Source organism: Peromyscus leucopus, chromosome 15 (genome assembly GCF_004664715.2).
Source record: "Peromyscus leucopus breed LL Stock chromosome 15, UCI_PerLeu_2.1, whole genome shotgun sequence".
Taxonomy (NCBI): domain Eukaryota; kingdom Metazoa; phylum Chordata; class Mammalia; order Rodentia; family Cricetidae; genus Peromyscus; species Peromyscus leucopus.
Genome location: NC_051076.1, coordinates 56,934,095 through 56,951,394, shown reverse-complemented (window position 1 = coordinate 56,951,394; position 17,300 = coordinate 56,934,095). Strand labels below are relative to the sequence as shown.

General features: G+C 49.6%; 1 non-coding gene across 1 annotated transcript; it reads left to right on the top strand.

Moving 5' to 3' along the window:
* Positions 1 to 7,988: 7,988 nt before the first annotated feature.
* Positions 7,989 to 8,095, top strand: LOC114698139. The gene has a single exon (XR_003735305.1). It is a non-coding gene; the product is annotated as a U6 spliceosomal RNA (small nuclear RNA).
* Positions 8,096 to 17,300: the final 9,205 nt, after the last annotated feature.

Sequence of the window (17,300 nt, the reverse complement as noted above, 5' to 3'; positions counted from 1 at the left end):
CTGACCATCCACACCACATGGACCCTGGCTGGCCTCCAAGTCTCCATCCTCCCGGCTCAGCTTCTACAGTGCTGATGATAGGTGTGTGTCGCCATACCCAACTGGAATGGTAAGCTGAATGCTTTGGTCTAAAACAGCTGCTTTCATAACATGCTGAAGGCATTGTTCTGGCCTTTTCTAATGAGAATCCTGAGACCAAGTTGCTGATTCTTTTTTTTTTTAAATGTGTCCATGAGTATTTTTGCCTGCATGCATGTCTGAACACCATCTGCATGCAGTGCCTGAGGGGACCAGAAGAGAATATAGATCCCCTGGAACTGGAGTTATAGATAGTTGTGAGTCACCATGTGGGTGCCGGGAACTGAACCTGGGTCTTCTGGAAGAGGAGTCAGTGTGCTTAACATGAGAACCGCCTCTCCAGCCCTTCCGAAGTTACTATTTAGAAGCACAGTATTTGGCTAAGTATATTATTTTTAAACAATTTATATGTTAATCTACATACACTCTGAATTCAGAAACTATTTTAATAAAGGTTGAATATGCCTTAGAGGTAATGCTTGGAACCTGAAGAGTTTCAAGTTTAAGCTTTTTTTAGACTTTGGAATATCAACTTTCATATCTAAGGAGATGTCTTGTGGATGAGGTCGTAGCTTACTTATGTTTAATGTACACTTTACACACATGACCTGAAGTCAGTGGCAGCGACGGCTGCTGCTGTTTCTCGTCCTCTTCTTTCTATTATCGCTATCATCATCATCATCATCATCATTGTGCTGGAAAGTGAACCCAGAGCATTGCACACGCTGAGCACACACTCACCACTGAGCTGTATTCCTTGCCTGGAGGTAATCTTGACAACATTTTAGTGCGCCTGTGTTTTAACTGCAACCTGGCTGGCACATGAGGGCAAGTGTGGACTCTACTTGTGATGTCCGCCAGCGCTCCCAAAGGTCCAGATTCTGGAGTATTTTGCATCTTCAGTTTAGGGATGCTCAACTGGTAGAGCACGATCTTGATTATGAAACATGAATTTTGCTACACTAATATGCCTAGAGGATCAGGGGTTACAGTTCAGTGATAGAGCACTGGACTCTCATGTGGGAGGTCCTGGGTTCATCACCAGCACTGCAAAACAAAACAAATGAAAATACATACGCCCATACAGTACATATTGTTCTAATTCTGTCTGTCTGTCTGTCTGTCTGTCTCTGTCTCTCTCTCTCTTTCTCTCTTTCTCTCTCTCTCTTCTCTCTCTCTCTCTCTCTTTTTTGTCTGTGTGTGTGTGTGTGTGTGTGTTGTCTGTGGATGTACATACCTGCACAATCTGTGCACATGCATCAAGAGGCTATAAAAGCATGTCCCATGAATTCCTCTATTGCTCCCAACCTCATTGCCTTGAGACAGGGCCTCTTACTAGACTGGAAACTTGCCTTTTCAAGTAGGCTGGTACCACTGAGCTCCCAGGATCCACCTGTCCTTCTTCCCATTGCTGGGGTTATAGACACACAGCCATGCCTGTATTCCTACATGGGTCCTTTTGAACTCAAGTCTGTATGCTCGCACAGCAGGTGTTGCTACCCATGGAGCCATCTCCCTGGCCTCCTACAGTACGTATTATGATCTATAATTTTGTATGTGGTATTAGGGATAAACCCAGGGCCTGTGACATGCTAAGAAATATACCACTGAGTTATATAGGGTGACATGGAACTTGAGAGACTTTTGTTTCATGCCTTCTCAGCCCCTGGAGTCACTGGGTCTCCAGGTTGGCATTATTACACTTATCAGTATGTATTTCGTGTGTGTATGAGTTATATGTGTCTTAGTGTTTGTGTGCAACTGCATTTGGATATGCTGTGTAAGCATGTTGTGGAGGTCAGAGGTCAAGACTGCATGTCATCCTCTGTTGTTCTTCGTCTTCGTTTTTGAGGCATGTCTCTCCTTGAGCCTGTAGCTAACTGATTCAACTAGGCTGGCTTTCCCGGTATGTACCACTATGTTGGCCTTCTACATGGGTGCTAGGGATCCAAATTCAGGCCTCCAAGTTTTATGGACTGATAAATCTCTCCATCCCCCTTTATACATATTTTTAAAGTTTTATTTGTTTATTTTATGTGTATGTGTACCTGAGTATATGTATGCGTACCCTGTGCATGCAGTACCCAAATATTATCAGCTTTCCTAGACCTAGAGTTATAGGTGGCTATGAGCCATCTGATGTGAGTACTGGGAACTAAATTTGTTTCCTTTGGGAGAATGTTTTTTTTTTTTTTTTTTTTTTTTTTTTTTTTTTTTTTGTGTTTTGTCCTTTCTGGAATAGGAGCAGTGCTCTTAACCACTGAGCCATCTCTCCAGTGCCTGTACACTTTTTGTTTTTGTTGTTGTTGTTGTTTTTCTTCGAGACAGGGTTTCTCTTTGTTTTTTTCTTTTTTTTTTTTTTTTTTTTTTTTTTTTTTTTTTTTTTTTTTTTTTTTTTTTTTTTTTTTTTTCTCTTCTCTTTCTCTTTACCCACTAAGTCCTAATGCTTCATTCACATGTAGACCACCTGGCTCTGTAAAAAACAAACATCCGTGTATGGCATTTTGGGGATTTGAAAGTAGCGTTGCTTCTTGCCCACCTGACAGCTCTGTACAGGCTTTTTTTCTATTGAGATGTTTCTTCTTTTTTTAAGTTGTTGCTTTGTGACAGCAGATGTGTGTGTTGTTGTTGTTTGTGTGTTGTTGTGAGCGTGCGTCAAACAGTTATGCTCAGTGCTGCCTCTCCACTGGTGCACTTCTGTTTGCTCATTTTTTTTTTTTTTTTAATGACAAACATATGTTGCTTCTAACAGTCAGTAGGTAATGATAATACCCCCCTCGGCCTGTCCTGCTAACAGGGCCTCTACCACGTGTAGTGGGAGACCCTGCTTGCCCCCCCTTCATCTCCTAGGCTCCCCACAAGGGAGGTCTTAAAATTCTTGGGACTTTGGCGGTTCTCCCAGGCTCTACAGAAATGCGCTCAGCCTTAGGGTCTGGCTCAAATGTTACCACCCTCCGACAGAGTCAGTGTCTCCCTGTGACAGGGCAGCCACCTGTTTCCTGCTGGTCTGGATTCCTCTGGTGTGCGGACCTGGTAGTGTGAGTCACTGTGCTGCCAGGGGCAGGCCAGGCCCTGGCTCAGAATGAGGATGAGCGTTCCCACAGCGGGCGGGCGTGGGGCCAGACCCTACCGCTTCCTCCATCTCCTGGCAGATGGGCGAGGTCGGCAGAGTGGAGCTAGCTCAGATCCTCCTATCACTCCCATGGCTCCTTTCTGATGGTGTCTCGGGTGCAGTCTTGGTGTTCTGCCTGATACGGCTGCAGTCCGTATTCACCGATTGATTGCTGGGGCTCTCTACCTAGTCACCGAGGGGAGCGAACCTAAGACCTTTTGTATGGGAAGCATGTCCTCTACCTCGAGTTACCCGACTCCTCCCTATAAATACTGACTTAACAAAGAAAGCCTTTTTCTCTTCCCTTCCCTTCTTCCTTCCTCTCTCCAGGGTTTCTTGTAGCCTAGGCTGCCTTGAACTCCTAATCCTCATACTTCCACCTCCCAAGTACTGGGATTTACACGTGCTTACACCTAGCTGCCTGTCTCCCTCCCTCTCCCTCCCACTTTCTCCTCCCTTCCCCTCTCCCGCCTTCTCTCCTTCTTCCACCCATCCCTCCTTCCCACCCTCTTTCTTCTGAGCATGAATAGCAGGTCCTTTCGCACTCCACTGAGCCACACCCAAGCCCTTCACAGCATCCTTTAAGCAGCTGGTATCCTCATACCTACCGTGGGTACCACTCTTCTCCCTGTGGCCTGTGCTGGGGGGAAGGGCTCTCCAAGAATGGCTGGCCCGCCTGAGAGCAGGGGTACGCCGCCTTCTAGAAGACTAAGTTGTGTTTGCCCCAGAGACTTCCATATACCTCCCGAGAACCTCCCCAGCCCCACTCAGTGGGTAATAGAGCAGAGGAGAAGGCCTGGGTAGGGCCTCAGCCGAATGGCGCTCCTCTGTGGGGGAAGGTGACTGTTGCTGTCCCCTGGACTCAGGCAGGACAGAGCTGGCCGAGAATCCCATTCCTTCTCTAGTTTCTCAGGTGCGAAGATCCAGGGATTCACAATCTGCCCTGCCTGTCCCCTTCCCATGTGCCACCCTAAGCCCTGGGAGCTGAGCCTAAGGAAGGAGAAGCCTGGCTTAAGAGACCCGGGTGATGATTCCGGCTAACCCAGCCGGTGCTGCCTCCCTATTCCTGACTCTTAGTCACAGGGAGATTTACCAAGAGGAGAAGGCTCAGCCTGAGAACTCGATTCCTAGTGTTGTTTTCATCATCACGGGCAGCCAGGGCAGCCGAGGCTAACCTGAGATGTGGGCAGGACACAAGCAGAAACTCAAGACTCTTACAGACTCCCCTCCAAGCCGGGCGGTGGTGGCGCACACCTTTAATCCCAGCACTCGGGAGGCAGAGCCAGGCGTATCTCTGTGAGTTCGAGGCCAGCCTGGGCTACCAAGTGAGTTCCAGGAAAGGCGCAAAGCTACACAGAGAAACCCTGTCTCCAAAAAACAAAAACAAAAACAGACTCCCCTCCATTCAAAATCTTTCCATTAGTAGGCAGTCATGACTAATAATATTTAATATTCCTTAATATGTATGTGTCAAGCATGTCTTGAGTGCTTTGTCTGGGTTAGGAACTGGATACATTTATTATAGTTTACACATAGGATACTGAGGTACAGAGAGGCAGACTTAAGTGGCCCAGGCTGGCTCACTTAGCAAGGTGTCCAGTGAGGACACGAGCCCTATGCCCTTAACCCGTGAAGTTGTCCGGCCAGGGTCATGGTGTCCACTTCGGAGTCCTACAAATATAACCTGACACTTGACCCTCTGCTCAGTGGCACCTAGGTCATGATTCTGGGACCTGACTGCTCCCTCACACCCAGCTCTCATCTCCCCAACAGGGTAAGGTGGGCATGAGCCATATGGAGCCCACTGGGATCCCTCGGGTGGTGTTTCCTGAAACATGTGAGAAGGTCCTCTAGTTCACCCAGAGACCGCTGCACGCCTACTTTGCAGAGTGCCACAGTGATGGTGATGAGGGGCGAGCTTATCTCCTCAGAGGTGTGAAGGACTGGGGCCCAGTGAGGTGCAGTCATCCAAAACCGCAGAGTGTCCAAGCAGGACTCGAACACAGAGCTCTCCTGTCATACGCTGGCTTTTTTGATAAATCCACAGTTGCATGCTACGCCGGAGGTGCAGTAGCTTTGGGGTCTGTGGAGATACTCACTCCTCAGGCCCCCAAAGCTGCTTCCATTCCCACTTTTTCTCCTCAAGCTTCCATTTGTGTTGGGATTGCAGGGGAGAAATCTTAAAGGAGAATCACCCCTCCCCTCCCCCCGAAGGTGGGCCCCAGGGCTGTCTATTCCCAGCGCACCCTCAGACACTGTGAAGCAGGAGGGTCTTGCACCCCCTGGTTCTGAGGAATCTGTTCCCAGGCCCCGGAGCCCTCCCTCATGGCAGGGAGTCGGTCAGTACAACAGAAGTCTCCCCACGAGTGAAGGACTCTTTAGTCTTGATTTCGTTGTATAGGTGTGTCTCTCTTGTGTGTGTGTGTGTGTGTGTGTGTGTGTGTGTGTGTGTGCTGAAATGGTCAGCCCCATTTTTCTACTGAGAATGTCTGAATTAGGGCTTGTGCTGGTGTGACCAAAAGGAACTCGGAGAGGAAAGGGTTTATTCCATCTTAGGTCCCACGCCAGCGCTGAGGGAAGTCAGGGCAGGAGCCAAGGCAGGAACTACAAGAAACCTCACTGGCTTGCTCAGTTTTCTTTCTTATACACCCCAGGACAACCTGCCGGGGCATGGCGTCAACACAGTGGGCTGGACCCTTCCATGTCAATCCATCTCCTGGAAGCCCATCTGATGTGGGGGTGGAGGGGGGGCACATTTCTTCAGTTGAGATTTCCTGTTTCAAGATATGCCTAGGTTTGTGTCAAATTGACAAAAAAAGAAAAAAGAAAAAAAACCCACTGGCCTGGAGGACCAATAGGTGCCCTCAGGACCTGGGTCACCCTCTCTAGGGGAAGGTCCTGAGGGCCAGCAGCAGTCTGGGGTCCTCAAGTTCTCTGGCCAGGCTGTGCTTCCTGCTGAGGTCCTAAAGCAGAGCCTCAAAGTGGTTTCGTCACCTGTGATACAGCCACTTCAGATTATGCACCGGAACTTTGAGTGACTTTGCTTAGGACATGTACTTTGGAGTGTCATAGACTTGGGTTCTAATCCCGGCTCTGCCACAAAGTAGGCAAGTGGTCTGAGTCAATTCTTAACCTCTGTGGGACTCTATTTCCACATCTATATGAAATACGTACTTCCCAGATTTTTTGAGTTAATCCTCACAGAGGGACTAATCTCTCTCTCTCTCTCGCTCCTCTCTCTCTCTCTCTCTCTCTCTCTCTCTCTCTCTCTCTCACACACACACACACACACACACACACACACACACACACACACCCTGATGAAGAGAGGCACAGACATAAACACTTTCTCTGGGGGGAGCAGCTGTGAGTCCGTTAACAGCAGTCATCTCCTGGTAAACACGGAGCTGCTCCAAAACAGTTCTGAGTTCCCGGTTCCTCTGGGATGTGGATTCAGTGGAGTTTTTGAAGGTGACCAGGTCCTTTCCCATCCTCAGGTGGGAGCCAGCTGGGGTCAGGGGTCAGGAACTGTGAATAAAATACAAAGCAATTCTGGCTCTCCCGATGTCCCCAGCTGTGCGTCTGTCTGCCGCCAACTCCCTGCCAGATCTCCCCCACTTCCCATTCCCAAGCCCCCCATGGGCTTCAGGCCCAGCCTGGGAGACCTCCTGGGCAAACCCTCAGCCTGTCAAGGACCTTCAACTCCGAAGCTGGCCTCCAGGGATTCCGGAGTCTCCATTGTTGTCCTTCTAGACTCTTGCAGCCCAGCCAACCCAAAGAAATGGCAGAGGTTTTGAAAGCCTCGGCATTCAAAATGGGCCACTCCTCTCCGGAAATGTTCCCCAACTCCGCTGAGAGCCTGCCAGGAGACTCGGTGACGGCCGCTCTTGGCACACACAATAGACTGGGGTCAGAACAATGTCGAGGAGAGAAAACATCCGCCTGTCGCCTGCCCATGGGCTGTCGTCCTCCTGGGATACCCCTCACCCCTCAGCCAACTTGGGGCTCCCAGAGGAGGGAGGGGTGCACCCTGAGGCTAGAGGCCAGCTGTGGCCACCAGCAGGGGCGGCGCAGGCTGGATGCACAGCTAAACTTTCCCAGCTTGACAGCACTCTGAGCAGATGTGTGAGTCAGATTAGAAGTCAAATCTGCTTATCCTGTCTCCCCTGCCAGGCCCAGGAGCACTGCTCACAGCCCCGACCCTGGACGGGATTAAAACCTAAGCCGGCGGCGGAGGCACACAGAACAGTCCCAAGGACATGACTGAGGAAATCAGGGCTCAGCAGGTGGGCTTGCTTAATTCACCATGTACAGGGAGCTAATGCACCAGATGTTTCCACAGTCATCGAAAGGAGTCATTCCATTTGCCTTCTCCACCCTTGGAAAGGTTTTGAAGCAAAACTGAGCTACTGTGCATGAAATGCCTCAGTACTTAAAAGGAGTTACTTGGTCCTCAGGGGAAAGGCTCTCCTGAGGAAGAGCACAGCCAAGTAGAGCGCATGCCCTCTGCAGCACAGGTAGATCAGTCCAAGAGAACACCAACAGGCGCTGAAACCCTGGGGACCAGGGCAGACCACACGAGATACAGAATTTCGAGATCATCTGGATTCAAGGGCTAGCAACGCTGTATCTTTAAATTGTGTTTAAATGGTGTGTATTTGGGTGGCCTTTGTCACGGTGGGCGAGTCCCATGGCCCTTGGTGTCGGCATTGCTGGAGGATGTAACACCAGAGGGCTTCCTGGTGGAGGGGAGCTGCAGATGCGCTGGAGGGGGGGGGACAGCTCATGAGACACCAGAGCGCTCCCTTAGGCAGCGCACGGAATGAAAACGGAACCAGATGGGGAAGATTAACATGGCCCCCATGCAAGGGTGACACACAGACTCACGAAGCGTTCCGCGTTTTCTTCTAATTTTCTCTATGTGCATATTTATGTGGAAGTGAGTGTAAGCAGATGTCATGAAACTGAAAGGGACCCATGAAGGGTTGGAGGGGGGAGGCTTTAATACGGTTCCTCATGTGGTGGTGACCCGTCCCCAACCATAAAACTATTTCATTGCTACTCCATAACTGTAATTTTGTTACTGTTATGAATCATAATGTAAACATCTGTGTTTTCTGATGGTCTTAAGCAACCCCTGTGGAAGGGTCAGTCGACTCCCAAAGGGGTCGCAACCCACTGGTTGAGAACCACTGTCCTAGAGGGTATCAGTATGACAACACCAGCCATAGCAAATAATGTCACCCACCTGGGTGCAGTGGCCCAGGTCACAGTGCCAACTACTTGACATGCAGAGGCAAAAGTCAGAGCCTGGACAACATAGAGCTTGTCTCTAAAATAAATAACTAGCCCAACCCAGGTTCTTCCCCAAAGAAGAAGCCAATAGCTACACCTCTCTATCCATCCCACCTCCAATCCTAAGAAGCCCCAAATGTATCAACCCTTTCAGTACCCAGTCCACTTCCCAGTGATGTCAGCCCATGACTTAGTAGGTGTGGGCTACACAGCTAGAGCCAGGCAGGAGGACACCTGCCCCTGCTCCCTGCTGGACTGGAAGCTCCACAGACAGCCTTCCTCTTCCCCCAGCATCTCCCCAGTTCCCTGATTCTCTATCACCACTCCCAGATCCTGCCAGGCTGTCCTCAGTACCACGGGTAAACATCACTCTGACTTAGCTCTGCCTATTCTCAAGAGCTCTGTCGGCTTTGGGATGGGGTTTTTGCCTCTTCTCATGAGGTTTCAGTCCTTGAGGGATGAGGAATTGCCCATTAGTCATTGTTTGACAAGTTCTTGGCCTGTATATAGCTCATTGTAGGATAATTGGTAAGCATGTGTAGAGCCCTGGGTTCCATTCCCCCACACCACATAAATAATACAAATAAATCGCCAAAGACTTTCTTCTTTTGATGCAAAAGAGACTTTTGGTAAAGCCTGTATGTTCCTTTGAGGAGGACCTACTAGTCCCAGCTTCCAGGTTCAGAGTTGCAAACGTAGGGTACCACAGCTTCAAACCCCTCTCCTCTCCCCAATGCTGGTTCACTGGGGGCATGTCACATGACTGCTCTGTGCCTTCATTGCCTTCTCTGGGAAACAGCTAATGATGACGCTCTTCACAAAGTCCTCACAAGGGCCCCGCACACGGAGACCTCCATGCAGCAGTGGCTTTGCTGCCTCCTTACATGCATGACTCTGCATGTCACTGCCCCTCCTTACACCGGGAACTCCAGCTTGCTCTCTTCCCAGGGGATCCCAGCCTAGGAATTAAAACCGGAAATCACGTTCATTTTTCTTTCATTCTTCATCCGTGACACAATCTCAGGAAGAATGTGTTAAGTAGAATCTACTTAAAATAATCTTGTGAGGGGCCTGGAGAGAGGGCTCAGGGGTTAAGAGCACTGGCTGCTCTTCCAGAGGTCCTGAGTTCAATTCCCAGCCCCCACATGGTGGCTCACAACCATCTGTAATGACATCTGGTGCCCTCTTCTGGCCTGCAGGGATACATGCAGGCAGAACACTGTATATGTAATAAATAAATCTTTTAAAAAAATCTTGTGAGGCTTCAAAAAATGACTTTAGAGATGAGCAGTAGTGACACACTCCTTTAATCCCATCGCTGAGAAGGCAGAGGCACACAGATCTCTGTGAGTTCTAGGCCAGCCTGGTCTATAAGGCAAGTTCCAGGACAGCCAGGGCTACACAGAGAAACCTTGTCTCAAAAGATCAACCACCACCACCACCCACAACAACAACAACAAAACTAAAAACTAAAACTAAAACTAAAACTAAAACTAAAACAGAGAGCGCCATGAGTGCTGACCATCCAGCTCTCGGTGCCGCTTCGCCGCTCAGTAGGCGTGACAGTTGCCAGAGTCTCAATGGGGGTTGGAACTTCCAGATCCAAGCTGGAATGGCTACCCACTACAAAGGGCAGCCAGTGACCTTAACCACTGAGCTAAGCTTTGGGTGTTTATTTGTTTGTTTTGCATTGTTTTCCCGGAGCTTTAAATGTGTCTGAAGTAAACAAAGGAAGAGAGTTCATGACAAAAAGCATTGGCTCACGGGTTACTCAGTGCAGCCTGGCTACCTTCTGAGGGCAGGAGTGCTCCATCCCTAAAGGCATTAAGCAGACTGGGGGACTGGTGAGAAGATGGACAGTTTGGGGGACATCACTCACTCCGACAGGTCACAACAGGTTCCTGGGGAAGGCAGCCAGGTCCACTTCTGGTTTGATTCTGTTCCCCACCCACCCCCCTTCGTTTTGAGACAGAGTCTCACCATGTAGCCTTGGCTGGCCTTGAACTCATAGAGATCCATCCCTCAGTCTCTTGAGTACTGAGGTCAAAAGTGTGCAGCACCATGCCTGGCCTGACCCTGTTCCTTAAACTTCTCCCATTTGCTACACGGGGCAGCCAGGCATACCTGGCTGGTTTAGATAGTTTCTAGGATTTCTCTAGTAAGACAGTCTCCAGAGCCTGGGGAGGGATATCTGGGGAGCTTTTTGTGCTTTTCCAAGTCCCTCCTCCCTGGACTTCAGGATGCAGCCAGCCGTTGGCTTTCAACCAGATGCCCTTTGAGGACCACGGATTAATCTGAGGTTCTGGGATTCCTGAAGCCAGAGTGTATGAGAGCAGGAGGCTGCCAGGGAGGAGCGAGAAGAAAGACCTGCTCTTTCTTCCTGCCTCAGGCAGACATCCTCAAGTGGCCACCTTCAGTCACCTGCCATTGCTGACGGAAACCAGTGGCCAGAGTCCCAGCCAGTCTGGATCTGCCAGCAACAGGCCTGCGCCTCCTACATGCTAGAACTACGGAGCTCACACACATCCACCTGCCTCTGCCGCCTCGATGCTGGATTGAAGGTGTGTGCCCCAACACCTGCTCAAAATCATTTTTACGAAAACAAGAGTGTTAGAAAATTTTTTTTAGAGCCCAGCGTGGTAAAACACTAGAAGTTAAAAAGTAAGTACAGAAATCTTTCCTTCTAGTCCGATCAAGAAGAAAGCAACTGTTTCAGAAATGACAAGCACGGCTCCAAGTGGGCGTTGCATCTGCGTTTCACAGACTTGAGCAGACATAAACAGGGGGAGCCCTGTTGCAGGAGACTGCAACAGTGCCGCGGTAGCCGCTGCAGCCGCCGCTGCAGGTGTTTCCAGTCTCCTGAACTGAACGCGACTTCCACCTCCAGGCTCAAAGGTGTCTGAAAGTCTAAATGGATTACCATAAACAGGAAGCATCTGCTATACCGGGAACCTGTTGGAACCCACCTACCCTGCCAGGCCCCCCTTTCCGAGCAGCATGCTGGGGCCCCACACGGGAACCCACCAGCTCTGCCAAGCCCTGCCCCCAGGGGCCCCACTCCCTTGAGCTCAACCTCTTTAGACTTCAGTGTGTTTTCTTGTTCCCTGCTCTATGCCCGCAGGTGTTCCTAGTCACAGAGAGGCTCTGGGGAGCTTCAGCACATGCTGCTGGCTGGCCGGTTAGCATCAGGAAGGGGCTGTGCCCACTCCTCGGTAAGGCGCCTTGTCCTGCTCCCTTTTGCACGCTCTGCGGTCTCACTAATCCAAGGTCCACGTACCAGGAAGGGGCCACCTTCTCCGAGCCTTTGCACCTCTCGCCTGGATGCCCTTCCTACCCCTCTGCAGCACCTCTATCCCAGTGAGCCTTGGTCAGGCCCCTTGCATGCGCTGGGACTCAGTGCTCCCATCCCAATCATGAAAATGGGCCCTAGATGCCTCATTGTCCCGGAAGTGCTGCGGATGGAACTCACGCATGCCGAGCGTGTGCTCTACCACTAATATACAACCTCGGTTCCTGAAGATGGGCTCCAGGTGCCTTCAGAACGCCCTCCCTGTCTTGAATAGCTTGCCAACCTATCCCTACACTGGGCACTACCCCAGGGATTTGCACATGCTAGACAAGTATTCTACTGCCGAGCTACATTGCCTGCCCCACTTTAATGCTTTTAACTTAATTTTTAATTAGCATGCAAAGTAACAGATGTCCTTATGACATTCTTTTCGTGTGTGTGCGTGTGCGTGTGTGCGTGCGTGTGTGTGTGTGTGTGCGCGTGCGTGCGGTGTATGTATGTACAGGTATTTGTTTGTGTATGGCACACGTGTGTTTACCAGATATCAACATCACCTTTGTCTCAATTGCTCTCACCTTGTTTTTTGAAGAGCAGGGTCTCTCACTGGATGTGGAGCTCTGTGATTGGCTACACTGGCTGGCCAATAAACTAGGGATGAGATTCTGCCTGTGGTTGTGGGTGTCCCTTACCCTGCTGTGCACCCCACCCAGTGCTGATCCTGGCTTTTTACCTGAGTGGGAGAACCCAACTCAGGCCTTCAGGCGTATGCCACAGGCAGCTTACTGACTGGGCCACCTCTCAAGCCCCTAAGGCACTTTCTAAGATTATTATTTTTGTTTCATGTGTCTGGATGTCTGTGGAACATGTGCATGCAGTTCCTGCAGAGGCCAGAAGAGGGCATCAGATCCCCAGGAACTGGAGTTAGAGACAGTTGGGAGCGGCCATGTGGGTGCTGGGAATCAAACCTAGGTCCTCTGGAAGAGTAGCTGGTGCTCTTCACTGCTGAGCCATCTCTCCAGCCCCCATGGCATTTTCATACATGATTTGTTTCGGGTGCCCCCTCCACTTCCTCTTCCCACCTCCCGGCTTATATCATTCCACCTCCAGAATCCCCCTTCCCACTTTTACACCATGCATCTTCTATTATTCTCCTAGTACCTGCATGGCAGCTCTTGTTCCAGGGGATCTATTGCCCTCTTCTGGCTTCCACAAGCACCTGACATGTTAAGTGTTGCACAGACACACGTGCAGGTAAAACACTCATACACATAAAATAAAATTGAAATTAAAGAACTCAGATAGAGTCATCTCTTTTTTAGTTTTGTTGTTATTGTTGTGGGTGGTGGTGGTGGTGGTTGGTCTTTTGAGACTAGGTTTCTCTGTGTAGCCCTGGCTGTCCTGGAACTTGCCTTATAAACCAGGCTGGCCTAGAACTCGAGATCTGCCTGTCTCTGCCTTCTCAGTGATGGGATTAAAGGCGTGTGCCACCAACGCCCGGCAAAAAGATTTATTTATTACATATACAGTGTTCTGCCTGCATGTGTCCATGCAGGACAGATGAGGGCACCAGATCTCATTACAGATGATTGTGAGCCACCATGTGGGTGCTGGGAATTGAACTCAGGACCTCTGGAAGAGCAGCCAGTGCTCTTAACCCCTGAGCCCTCTCTCCAGCCCCCCTCACAAGATTATTTTAAGTAGGTTCTACTTAACACATTCTTCCTGAGATTGTGTCATGGGTGAAGAATGAAAGAAAAATGAACGTGATTTCCAGCTGTAATTCCTGGGCTGGGATCCCCTGGGAAGAGAGCAAGCTGGAGTTCCCGGTGTAAGGAGGGGCAGTGACATGCAGAGTCATGCATGTAAGGAGGCAGCAAAGCCACTGCTGCATGGAGGTCTCCGGGTGCGGGGCCCTTGTGAGGACTTTGTGAAGAGCGCCATCATTAGCTGTTTCCCAGAGAAGGCAATGAAGGCGCAGAGCGGTCATGTGACATCCCACAATGACCCAGCATTGGGGATAGGAGAGGGGTTTGAAGCTGTGGTACCCTACGTTTGCAACTCTGAACCCGGAAGCTGGGACTATAGTCTCCTCAAGGAACATACAGGCTTTACCAAAAGTTTCTTTTGCATCAAAAGAAGAAAGTCTTTGGCGATTTATTTGTATTATTTATGTGGTATGGGGAATGGAACCCAGAGCTCTACACATGCTTACCAATTATCCTATCAATGAGCTATATACAGGCCAGGTCTTGTCAAACAATGACTGATGGGCAATTCCTCATCCCTCAAGGACTGAAACCTCATGAGAAGAGGCAAAAACCCCATCCCAAAGCCACAGGCGACAGAGCTCTTGAGAGTAGGCAGGGCTAAGTCAGAGTGACATTTACCCATGGTACTGAGGACAGCCTGGCAGGATCTGGGAGTGGTGACAGAGAATCAGGGAACTAGGGAGATGCTGGGGGAAGAGGAGGGCTGTCTGTGGAGCTTCCAGTCCAGCAGGGAGCAGGGGCAGGTGTCCTCCTGCCTGGCTCTAGCTGTGTAGCCCACACCTACTAAGTCATGGGCCGACATCACTGGGAAGTGGACTGGGTACTGAAAGGGTTGATACATTTGGGGCTTCTTAGGAGTGGAGGTGGGATGGATAGAGAGGTGTAGCTACTGGCTTCTTCTTTGGGGAAGAACCTGGGTTGGGCTAGTTATTTATTTTAGAGACAAGCTCTATGTTGTCCAGGCTCTGACTTTTGCCTCTGCATGTCAAGTAGTTGGCACTGTGACCTGGGCCACTGCACCCAGGTGGGTGACATTATTTGCTATGGCTGGTGTTGTCATACTGATATCCTCTAGGACAGGGGTTCTCAACTAGTGGGTTGCGACCCCTTTGGGAGTCGACTGACCCTTCCACAGGGGTTGCTTAAGACCATCAGAAAACACAGATGTTTTACATTATGATTCATAACAGTAACAAAATTACAGTTATGGAGTAGCAATGAAATAGTTTTATGGTTGGGGACGGGTCACCACCACATGAGGAACTGTATTAAAGGGTGGCAGCATTGGGAAGGCTGAGAAGCCCTGTGATGGAATCACCCGGGAAGACAAGCCTCCAGGCACACCTGGGATTAGATTACTTGAGGTGTGAGGACCCAGACCAAAAGTGAGCTTAGGCCCTGGGCTGTATAAAAAGGAGATAGCAAGCCAAGCAAAAGCCTTTATCACCCTCTGCTTTGTGACTGTGGATGGATGAGATGTGACTTCTGCTGTGTTGGACTGGTCCTTGAACTATGAGCTGGAATAAACCCTTTCTTCATTGATTTTCCTTTGTTAGGGTACTTTAAACAAGTACTTATTAATTACTATTATTACTACTGTGTGTGAGACAGGGGTGTGTGCTTGTGTGTATCTTATCATGGCAATGGGAATGGACAGAAGATTGATTATCACTGCTGTGACCAGCCTGACCATGTGGTTCTTAGGCCTTTGGAACTGGTTTGTGGGAGGAATGTGGAACAGTCTCGGAGTTTAGCTAAAAGACCCTAGTGTGGAGGAAGCGGAGCTTATGGGTCATTCTTGTGGAAGCTTGGAAGGCATGAATGGCGCCGGAAACCCTGGCCATGGAGTCTTGGCTCCTGCGGTTTCTGAGGGGACAAAGACTGTATCAGCGCAGCTGAGGCTCATTCGATATTCAGACCCAGAATCCGGTGTCTTTCTACCTGTGTCATGAAAATGTGGGTGAAACTGAATTTAAAGATAGTGGACCAATCTGTTTGGCAGAGAACATCAAGAAGAGCTCCCAGGCGGGCGCTGGGGAAGCAGCTGTCATGGAGGTCAGCACCACTGCAGGGCAGCCTTCTGTACTGCACTGGGACAATAAAAGGTGTCCTGAGGGCAGACCCCACCCACCCATCAGAGCTTCCATCCTGAGCCCATGGCCGAGCTTAGTAGCACTATCCACATGGTCCAGCTTTTGCAGGCATGAAAGGTGCCATTCCAGAGCAAACTCCAAAAGGCACTCCATATATCCAGAAGGGAGCTCAAGATGGACCAGAGGATCTCTGGCAGTTAGATAAAAGCAAAAATTTCTCAGAAACTTGTGAAACCAGTTCCCATCTGCCGAAAGGAGGCATTTCTCTTACCCCTGGTGTAAGGAACATATGGCGGCTGTGGCACCTTTCTGAATATCAATGCTCATGCTGACCTCCAGGTTCCCTCAGAGTCACAAGCGGCTGTCACACATTTCAAAGTCCATGTTAGCATCCCAGCCCTTCTTACCTCCTCCCGTACCCTAAACTCCCTCCAGCTCACGGGCTTCTCTACCCCGAGCCATTATAGCCTTGCTAGTCTCTATTTTTGCTAGTCTATCTATCTGTCTGTCTGTCTGTCTGTCTATCTCTCTATATCTATCTACCTATCTATCTATCTATCTATCTATCTATCTATCTATCTATCTATATCTATCTATCTATCTACCTACCTATCTTGCTCTCTTATTCTCTCACTATGCTTTAGCCTCCATCTCTTGCTATCTCTATCTCCACTACTCTCTCCCACTTCCCTAGCTCTCGGCCATGTTCCGTCTACGTCTTTTCTGCTCTGGTTTCTCCAGAAACTTCTGGATATCCCCCCCCCTTTATCTACAATAAAAGTCTTAACCATATCATGGGACGGTCACATCGGCAGTTCCTTCACTGTGCCCCTTGCGTACAAGGTACAAGATTGGGGGAGCCGTGGGATCTTGCTCCATTGTTACAGAGAGCAGCCAAGACCAGGAGATGTGTGGCAGAGTCAAAGTTCCTGCTAGTCGACTGTGTGAAACTGTGAAGTGAAGCCTGAGTTGCCATGGAGATCACAGGCTCCTGGAAATGTGTGAAATGTGAGCTGTCCACCGAGGAAACCTATGTGTAGAGCTGGGCTGACTCAAGAGAGATGGAGGGGTGAAGGGCTACTCAACTTTAGGAGTCCAGTTGATTTCATTAGGAGCCCCAAGTGCCAGACATGGAGCTACAGGATTTAGAGGTTGTTGTTTGGGTTTGGGCATTTGTTCCGATCATTCCTTGCTGTGCCCGGGTTCCTCCCTTTCTGGATAGACATTCGGACTCTGTGCCATTATGTGTTAGAGGTATGTAACATTTCTTATAAGAACTCACATGGAAGAGATTGTTTTGAGCCTCAGATGAGACTTGAACTTTAGACTTTTAAAAGGTGTTAAAATTATTAAAGACTGGAGGGCTTTTGAAGTTGAATTAAATGGTGGGTTTTTTTTTTTTTTTTTTTTTTTGGTTTTTCGAGACAGGGTTTCTCTGTGTAGCTTTGCGCCTTTCCTGGAACTCACTTGGTAGCCCAGGCTGGCCTCGAACTCACAGAGATCCACCTGGCTCTGCCTCCCGAGTGCTGGGATTAAAGGCGTGCGCCACCACCGCCTGGCGGCGGTGGGGTTTTTTGTATTATAAAAGTCATGAGATTATGGAAGGTTATGAGTTAAGTGATGTGTCTGTGTCAGCTTCACGAAGGGGAGGCTTGTGGCGGGTG